The sequence below is a fragment of the Leuresthes tenuis genome, unplaced genomic scaffold (assembly GCF_036924035.1).
Source record: "Leuresthes tenuis unplaced genomic scaffold, fLeuTen1.0.hap1 SCAF_11, whole genome shotgun sequence".
NCBI classification, from domain to species: Eukaryota; Metazoa; Chordata; class Actinopteri; order Atheriniformes; family Atherinopsidae; genus Leuresthes; species Leuresthes tenuis.
In genome coordinates, this window is record NW_027325365.1 from 23,804,834 (window position 1) to 23,814,086 (window position 9,253).

Sequence of the window (9,253 nt, forward strand, 5' to 3'; positions counted from 1 at the left end):
CTCTCTTTCTCACCCTGTTTGTCTCCCTCCCTCTCCTGCCTTTTCCTTCTCTCCTCTGTTTGCTCTCTGCTTCTCTTCGCTTCTCTTCTCTTTTCGCAGATTAAACGTGCATCGCTTTGAAATGACTTAAACAGAGCCACATGTCCCCTTCACTTCACTTCACCCCGCTGTCATAAACTGGAGGCTTAGGACTCAGAGGGCCGCTCATCTCCTCAACCCCCATCTCAGCATTCATGACACCCTCCTCCCTCTTAAATCCATCCACTGCACAATACTTTTTTTGCATTTTGTTTTTCAGCTTTAAAGAGGCATTTACTTCTCTCTAATCACTGCAGGCATGCCCTTTGACCTCAGCATAAAACAGCGTCCATGACAGGCTGCCACGCGGCTGTGTCATTTGCAGCTCATAGCCTACATGTTGAACCAGTTTCAGGAAATGCACTGGCGAGTGCTTGTGTTGAGATTCAAATGGGTCAGTCCTGTCGCAATACGCAATCACACACACGTTTATCCATGCAGGTACTGTAGAGGAACTGGGACAAGCCACATGCTGCTTCACAGATTTCTCTGCACCTGGGACAAGCACAAGACCTTCATTTGTGCGTGTGTGCAAAGTGAGAGTATGTGTGGCTCTGAAGGTGAAGTGCGGGTAAATCTCAGGATAAACAAGATGTCTGGGTTCCACCACACTGGCTTTCCTGATTAGTTTTGTAGTGCACACACTCGCACAAACACACGCACAGGCTGAGCTGGAGCAGAAGACACTTGTTTATGAGGGGAAGCTGAGGAAACACGATGTGGATACTGTGTCTTTACACGGAAGTCATGCAGTCTAATAGCGTAGCTCCCGATCTCCTGCACAGCCGCCCACCCCGGTCCTCCCACAATACACCAGAGCAAGACAGCTCTGAGGGGGATGAGTAATACACGTGCTCTTTGTGGGGGCCGCCTTTTGTCCAAGTGATTTTTTTTGTGTGTTTTCGGTTTCTTGTCTTTGACGTTTGATTACAGTTTGCTCTCTTTTAATGGAAGCACTTACAGGATGCGGCTAAAAAAAGACGTGTAGTTTTAGAAAAAGTCATGTTGGCCTTAATCTGCCTGTTGACCTTTCCTGTAAGTTCTGTCCGGTGTTTGAATGACCGTACATGATGTTTCCTTGTGTTAACATGGCCTGAAGACACACTCAGTGGACAGAACACTGAGGAACTGTTAGAGGCCTCTGATTTCATTTATGTTATTGTATATTTCTGTCATGAAATAGTTTGAAACACAATCTTCTGCTTTGTAAGCATCATGCCCTGCAGCACAAATAACAGCGATGATAACCCAGTTTGTTTGTTTCTTAATCAGTGTGAGCGTGTAAGTGTGTGAGGAAAGGAAGCAGAAGAGGTAAGATGGGGCTCTGTGATGTCCCATATCAATGTTTTGTAAGGGGTCGAGGGTCATGACAGCGGATGGCCCTAATATTACCCTGTGTAGGGCACATGTAGGGCCAGCAAGCAGCCCTCTCAGAGTCCCAGCCGGATTACACACACAAACACACTCACCTGAAGCTGCCGCCGCAGAGCTTGTTGAGAGGAGCACACACAAAAAGACTGCTGTCCTCACTGTGTGGCACTTAAAGCAAGATCTCATTAATTTGGCGGATTCTCATTTAGCAGGCTCCCATTCTCAAGTGTTTACTCAGCATTTCACAACTTATCTGACAAACATTTGCTGAAATCACTGGTAGCTCTACACAAGACTGTGCATGCTGACATACTGCATGATACAAAGTGTGACTGCTTTATCTGGGTTGAAGGACAGCAGTGTTGGCAGATGTTAGATTTAGCATTGTGTGGACAATGTTTAGAACACAAATTTTCTTTTCTTACAATGTAATTTCCCCCCCAAAAAATGTGAGTGGGAATAAAATCAGAATGTACTTATTTGAAAATAATATAAATAATATACTTAATCAGTGCAATACATCACATGTTATTGTTTTTGGGGGGTTATGGGTTTTGTTTTATTTTTTAAATGGGAAACACTCATGCTGGATTAGATGCCTGTAAAGAAACATATGATGTTCCTAAGGCTGTATATGTTGTAAGCATTATTGGTATCTTCACTGGTGTGTATGTTACCCATGCCATGTGCACTGAAGCTACCCCATGACAGAGTGTGTCTGCTTTTCAGCAGGGAGGATGCAGTGTGCATGTTCAAATGACTTCAGTATTTCTTTTGTCAGACCTCGGGACAGTTTTGTACCTTACCTAAAGTGATCCAAAATTAGCTCAGGCCCAATATGGCAGTATTTTTGGATCATGTTTACGTCGATTTTGTTCTTTTCATTTTCAGGTTTTTACTTGCATGTGTGGATGCAGTAACACGTACATTCATTGACAATAGTTTTCAAGTGTTCCTGAGCCCGTACATTGATTTCCACGATATAATCAAGTCGGTTTTTGATTAATGAGGTCCTGAAAATAACAGCAGTTCAATATTAGTTTTCTGCCTTGTTACATAGAGATTTCTATGAATTTTGGAAGTCATTTAGATTATACAGAGCATGCTCTTTGTAATTATATGCAAAAAAAAGAGGAAAAGATGATTTGTAAATAATTAAGCTATTTAGTCCACACAGTCTTTAACACAGTGAACTCCCCTCCCTAATCTAAACTGTATCACTGACTGGTTGCCAGTCCCCTGCCCCAACTTTTTTTCAAACATCCTGACATGAAATTCCAAATAAAGAGTTATAGTCATTAACCGTAACATTATGCCGCCCGCTTAGTATTGAGGAGGTCTTCCTAAAGGTGCCAAAAGAGCATCTGAGGATGTCCTGTGTGTGGTACTCGGACATTAGCAACAAATCTACTGGGCCATTTGAGTTTTTGGGAGGGGGTCTTTGTGGATTGGGCCCGCTTCCCACAGATGCATAAAATCCCACAGATGGCATCCCACGTGGGTATTTAATCTTTAATACATTTTCATTTCTAATATTCCTAGTAGGACGTAGGACAGTAATATATTTGTAACTGGATGTTCTGGTAGATAAAGAAAGTTTTTTTTAATATATATATTTTGGTTATTCAAAAGTAAGTCCTCATGAAGCAGGTACGTCAAGCTGTCATGTTTCTAACCTATACACAGCACTGCCTTTGTGTGCTTTGCAAAGCTACACGGTTTTAACCTGTAACTACACTGCATGTGCATGAATCCACCATGTCCCATGTCAAGTATCAATGCGAAATGGAGAATGTATGTTCTTCTTTGAGATGGCTCAAATTGGATGAATGAGTGAATCTGTAAAAATGATTCCACTAACAAAAGTATCTATCATAAAAAGACTAAGAAAAACATAATGGCCAGGTAGGCAGAAAGCAGCTCTTTTTATGCTGGGGGTTACAATTGATGAGGCTCATTGTGGCAGTGCAGGAAGCTAATGAGTCAGAACCACGAGTCAAGCTGTTGGAAAATCACACCAGCACTAACACCCCCAAAAAAGCCAGACGTGACATCTTCAACGGCAAACAAATGCAGCTGCAGAGACACACTACACTGACACAAAATGAATCATCACACGCGAGAGCTTTTGTCAGGGTTTTACTTCAACAGTAATTCATACATTGAAAATGCATTTATGCTTAACCATAAAAAAATTCTAAATAACCTAAAAGTCATCAGCACAGCAAGTATGCACATGAAAATGTAGGAATATGTGGCTCTAGAAATAGAACAGTTCCATTAGATACTGATGGAAAAAGTTAAGCACAAAAGCAATAAAAGCAAAGAGAATATCTCTTAATTTGGTGCATCTCCATCAGTCATCTCCCTGCCAACGGTGCAGTTTCTTGACTTAGGCTGTTCCTTTTCAGTCCTGCCTCTTTTTTTTCCTGAATGCATCACAGTGTTAAGCAATGTTAACGTCATTGGTTACTTTACATGACTCATGTAAAAGCGTAAAGCATTGTAACCCTGATTTCTTTGGGTGTAATGTTGTCCATATTTTCTTGGCAATGGGTAACAAGTAGGGTGCAGTTAAATGATCTTCCTTCATTAGCATCAACACAGCAGGATAGAATAGATTCAAATTTGTTCTGTAATCTTAGCAGCAAGTTACTGGAAGACTGTTCCACTGCAGAAACCGAAAATTACTTTGAAAAGGGTTTGTAAACTTTTGAAGCAGCCGAACATTACATTGTAATATTTGGAATGAACCCTTCTTCTTTCTTTTACAAAATGGTAGCCATTGCAACAGTATCTAAAGCCCTTTATAGATTAAAAATAAATGAATAAAAATAGTAGTCATGGGTATTTATCGGCTCTGGCTCAGCACGGAACTGATTGGAGCGTGATTCTCAGGAGCACATGTTGATTTTCACTGAGGATGCTGCACTCAGGGCTGCAAGAGTGGGAACAGTTCTTTTTTTCCTTAGAAATAAATATGTAAATGAAAAGCTCAGAAACTGACAGCAACAACTCGTGGACAAAAAGAGACGGGATCAATTTGAACTCTCTTAGACAGCTCGTAGCTTACTATATGTCGAGCTCTCTTTGGCTGACATCCACAGCTCAGTCAAGAAAATAAACTAGGTTAATTATGTCAGGGAGATGGGATTATCAGAAACTGTGGTCCAACACAAACCTGTAATGTAATGAAATGCCATATCTCCATGTTGTCATAGTTACAAGCTTGTTCCCTGGGAGGTTGTGGTATACTGGACTGATAAGTTTTAGCCCTTAGAGCACTGAGAGTAAACACGCTATTACTAGGAATGGGAAAGGATTTAATCAGCTTATTGAAGCAGGTGTATTCATGTTTTAAAAACCTGTTTTAGCACACTCCTTTTGGTGTCAAAATACCATAAGGTGTGTGGTGCTTAGTAATTGTATTCAACACAGCTCTAGCTCCCATTGTTCAATCTAATGAAAATCCCTGTGAAGTTCATTAAAAAGTCATCTTGTCTTTTGTCACTTTTGTTGCTCACATTTGAGGTGCTATCGTTGAGAGGCCTAGCAGCTGTCCGTCTGGGATAACGATTTTAATTTTGATAATGTTAATAGAAAAGATCGGTGGAAAACGCAGTCAGAGAGATGGGATAAAATGAAGCTTTTATTGGGAAACAACAAGTAAGTGTGGCGGCACTGTTCTCAAAGGGGCAGACACCCTCTTGATGCCAGATAAACCGGCAGACTGGATTCCTAGAGACAAAAAAGAGAGCGGTATTGACATGGAGCAACAAAGTGACAAGGTTAGCACAAATACAGCTCTGAGAGTTCAGCCAAACACAAGAAGGTTACCACTAGTGCAAACAATGATCTGATGACCAGTGGAGTAAAACCCAGGGAATAAATTGTACAATGCCAGATGATTAGATGGTTGCAAGTATGAAGACTTGTCCATGAGAAGACATGGCTATGACACACACTCAAACCCACTGAGAGTGGCAATGAATAGAGTCAGAGCACAGCAGATAAATATTCTCAGTAATCTATCTACTTTTAAAGTTCAGCAAATATAGCTGCTGTTGCATTCACCAGTAACTAACATGTTTAAATAATACTGATGCCTTTAGTGGCTGGCATGGTATTTCGGGATTTTATAATTATACTTTCTCCAGTTTCACTTTAACAGTTACATATTCTTTTCTTCCAGGGCAGCTCTGCTTTTGCGATAGTTACCACAGCTGATCCAACCAATTTTGCTTCATGTTAAACTTCGCCTTACATTTCATCAGCGGTGTATTCATTTCCAGTGAGACTCTGTCTCCATGCTTCACTAAGTACCTGGATTACCCAGCTGGATTTTGCAGATAGTAAATCAAGCATGAGCACAGTCAGTTTACCATGAACTTTGACCTCCCTCTAAAGATGAAGTATGAGTAAAAAAAAAAGAGTCTCAGGGTTCAAGCAACATAGAATAAAGATCTTTACGAATACACAAGCCTGTAAAAATGACTACAAGTATTGACAGAAATTCCTTCCTTCAGGCTTAGTTACAGTCTCCCAGCACACAATGCTGTTGGGCAGTTTCTAACCTTGATTAGGTCTTCATGGAAACAAATGGGAAGCTGCACACAAAATTAGAAATGAAATAAAAAAAAGAATAAGTACAATCTAACTGTGACTTTTGAGCTCCTAATCCAAAATTCCCTCCTTTCTGAAAGACTCTCCATTTACCAAGAGAATAAAAGTGTGATCTTGAGGTTCTGAAGAGTCCTCAAAGTACAAGTAAAATTCAGCTAAGCATTTAGAAAAGTGTGGCCTAACCTTTCATGTCTTATGAAGGGCTTTTCTTCATTGCCATTGCCATCCACAGTAATGGAGACTGAAGTTGTTGGATCTAAATGCAAAGGAGGCATTGTCCTAAACCATTATAAACCATTATCCACTTGTGAATCAGTGATTTGAAGTTATTTATGCTCCCAACACATTAATCTACTCCAATAAGCCTGCTCAACCATTACATGCAAGTGCTTGACAATACTTGACTGCCCTTTGATGTACAGATGGCAAATTTGCCTCCTTCTAGAGAAATCCTCTGCTGGGTCACACTCAGATGAAGGTGGGGAATCAAGTAAGTGACAGTCAGAGGTTAACATTGAATCCGTATTCCTTTTGAAGTCCATCTCAAAACTAAATGAAGACCAAATAAAGTAAAACATCCTAATGCAGTAAGTGGTGTCCACTTGATTACCCTAATGTACCACTGCACTTTCTGGTCTGATGTCCCAGCTTCTAAGTATAGGCGTTTGCCCTATTTAACAGGGATGTAGCTTACTTTTGTGGGGGACTGTGCTCTTTTTTTCTTCTTACTCAGAGTGAGTCTAAATCCTGAATGCCTCCTACTGTACATACTTCTATGTAAAGATATGTTGAGAAATTAGCTTGTCTGAGCTAAGTATACCTTCCCTAAACTAAAGATTGCATGTGTTTTTTCATCTCTGTTAAATGCTTAACTGACACCAATTAGACCATAATTGTTAGGTTTTATGAATGTAAAAAGAGTACCTTTTGTAATAATATAATGGAAAATATTAAATATATTTTGAAATATAAAGTAACTGGCTTTGTTTAGGTCATTCGGTTGTCAGTGCATGTAGCTATCAGGAGGTGATTAGCTTATCAATAAGGCCTGAAGCAGCTAACTGAGCATTCTCCAGAACTGCTGTGTGTAGTGAGGCCAGCTTGGTAGATTTTTTGCTAGAATTTAACCACTTTTTCTAACCCTTTGCAACTTTTCTTTCTTCAACAATCTCACAATATTTAGGACAAACATCACCAGTACTGCCTCGCAAGACTGAAGTTTCTGTCTCGCAGCAGGAACACCTTTCCTCACTTTTATACTACTAAGTCAACGAAAGAGAGAAGCAGCACCTGTGAGTTGCTTTCACACAAGCAGTTTTGTCCGGATGTTTTAGGACTGTGTCAGAAAATGACTTCAATGACTATGACTAGGTGAAATCCCACTAGATGTTGTCCTTAACTTATGTGGATGGCAGTTTTGTAAGTTGATTTTTAAACCAAAGCAGGAGTCTCTAATCACTCTGATAGTGAACCCGGGTCAATATGGCCGCTTTTCAATGCACACTTGCTTTGCTCTGCTTTATTTACATAAAGTGTAAGTGAGAACTGAGATTAGATAAGAAGTAAACAGAAACAAATAACTAGAACATAGCAGAATGCAAGGATAATACCATGATGTAATGTATATGCTAACCAGTGTTACTTTCCACCACTGTAAACAGCTAAAACTGATAGGTTGGTAGTGTAGATGCTAACAAGGGTATGATGTCATCTTGTGACGTCTCAGTTTTGGCTGGCTTTAGCTACATTACATTTGAAATAGTTGGCAACACCATCAGTGAGTTCCGGAACTGTGTGAAGATATTTAAGAGGTGACTTGACTGCATTCACAGTCAGTGGAAACATGCAACATGTTACTTGTTTGTTTATCTAAAAAATAAATATATATATTTAAAGTCTATTTTATTTATTTATCTTTTCTATTCTTTTCTTTTTTTAGGAATCTAAAATTACACAGTTTACTACATAGGCTAGTACACTCCATTTACAGTCAGATATTTTATTTTGAGAGTTTGTACATTTACGCACAGTTTGCAACAGTTAGATTTCGGATAATGGAACAGCTGTCTCCCCCCTGAGCTGTCACCTTATCGTGGTGGGGGAGTTTGCGTGCCCCAATGAGTCTGGGAGCTATGTTGCCCGGGGCTTTAAGCCCCTGGTAGGGTCACCCAAGGCAAACAGATCCTAGATGAGGGACCAGACAAAGAACAGCTCAAAAGACTCCTTATGATGAACAAAAAATTTGGACCTCGTGATCCCTTGCCCGGATATGGGACACCGGGGCCTCCCCCCGGAGCCAGGCCCGGGGGTGGGGCCCGGCAGCGGGCGCCTGGTGGCCGGGCCTGTGCCCATGGGGCTCGGTCGGGCATAGCCCGAAATGATGACGTGGGTCCCCCTTCCGACGGGCTCACCACCCATGGGAGGGGCCAAGGGGGTCGGGTGCGATGTGAGCTGGGTGGCAGCCGAAGGCAGAGGCCTTGGCGGTCTGATCCTCGGCTACTGAAGCTAGCTCTTGGGATGTGGAATGTCACCTCTCTGTTGGGGAAGGAGCCGGAGCTGGTGCACGAGGCTGAGCGGTTCCGGCTAGATATAGTCGGACTCACCTCGACGCACGGCTTGGGCTCTGGAACCAGTCCTCTTGAGAGGGGTTGGACTCTCTTCCACTCTGGAGTTGCCCGTGGTGAGAGGCGCAGAGCAGGTGTGGGCATACTTATTGCCCCCTGGCTGTGTGCCAGTACATTGGGGTTTACCCCAGTGAACAAGAGGGTAGCCTCCCTCCGCCTTCGGGTGGGGGGACGAGTCCTGACTGTTGTTTGTGCCTATGCGCCAAACAGCAGTTCAGAGTACCCACCCTTTTTGGAGTCTCTGGGGGAGGCACTGGAGAATGCTCCTACCGGAGACTCCCTCGTTCTGCTGGGGGACTTCAATGCTCACGTGGGCAATGACAGTGAGACCTGGAGGGGTGTGATTGGGAGGAACGGCCCCCCCGATCTGAACCAGAGTGGTGTTATGTTGTTGGACTTCTGTACCGGTCATGGACTGTCCATAACGAACACCATGTTCAGACATAAGGGTGTCCATATGTGCACTTGGCACCAGGACACCCTTGGCCGCAGTTCGATGATCGACTTTGTGGTTGTATCATCGGACTTGCGGCCGTATGTCCTGGACACTCGGGTGA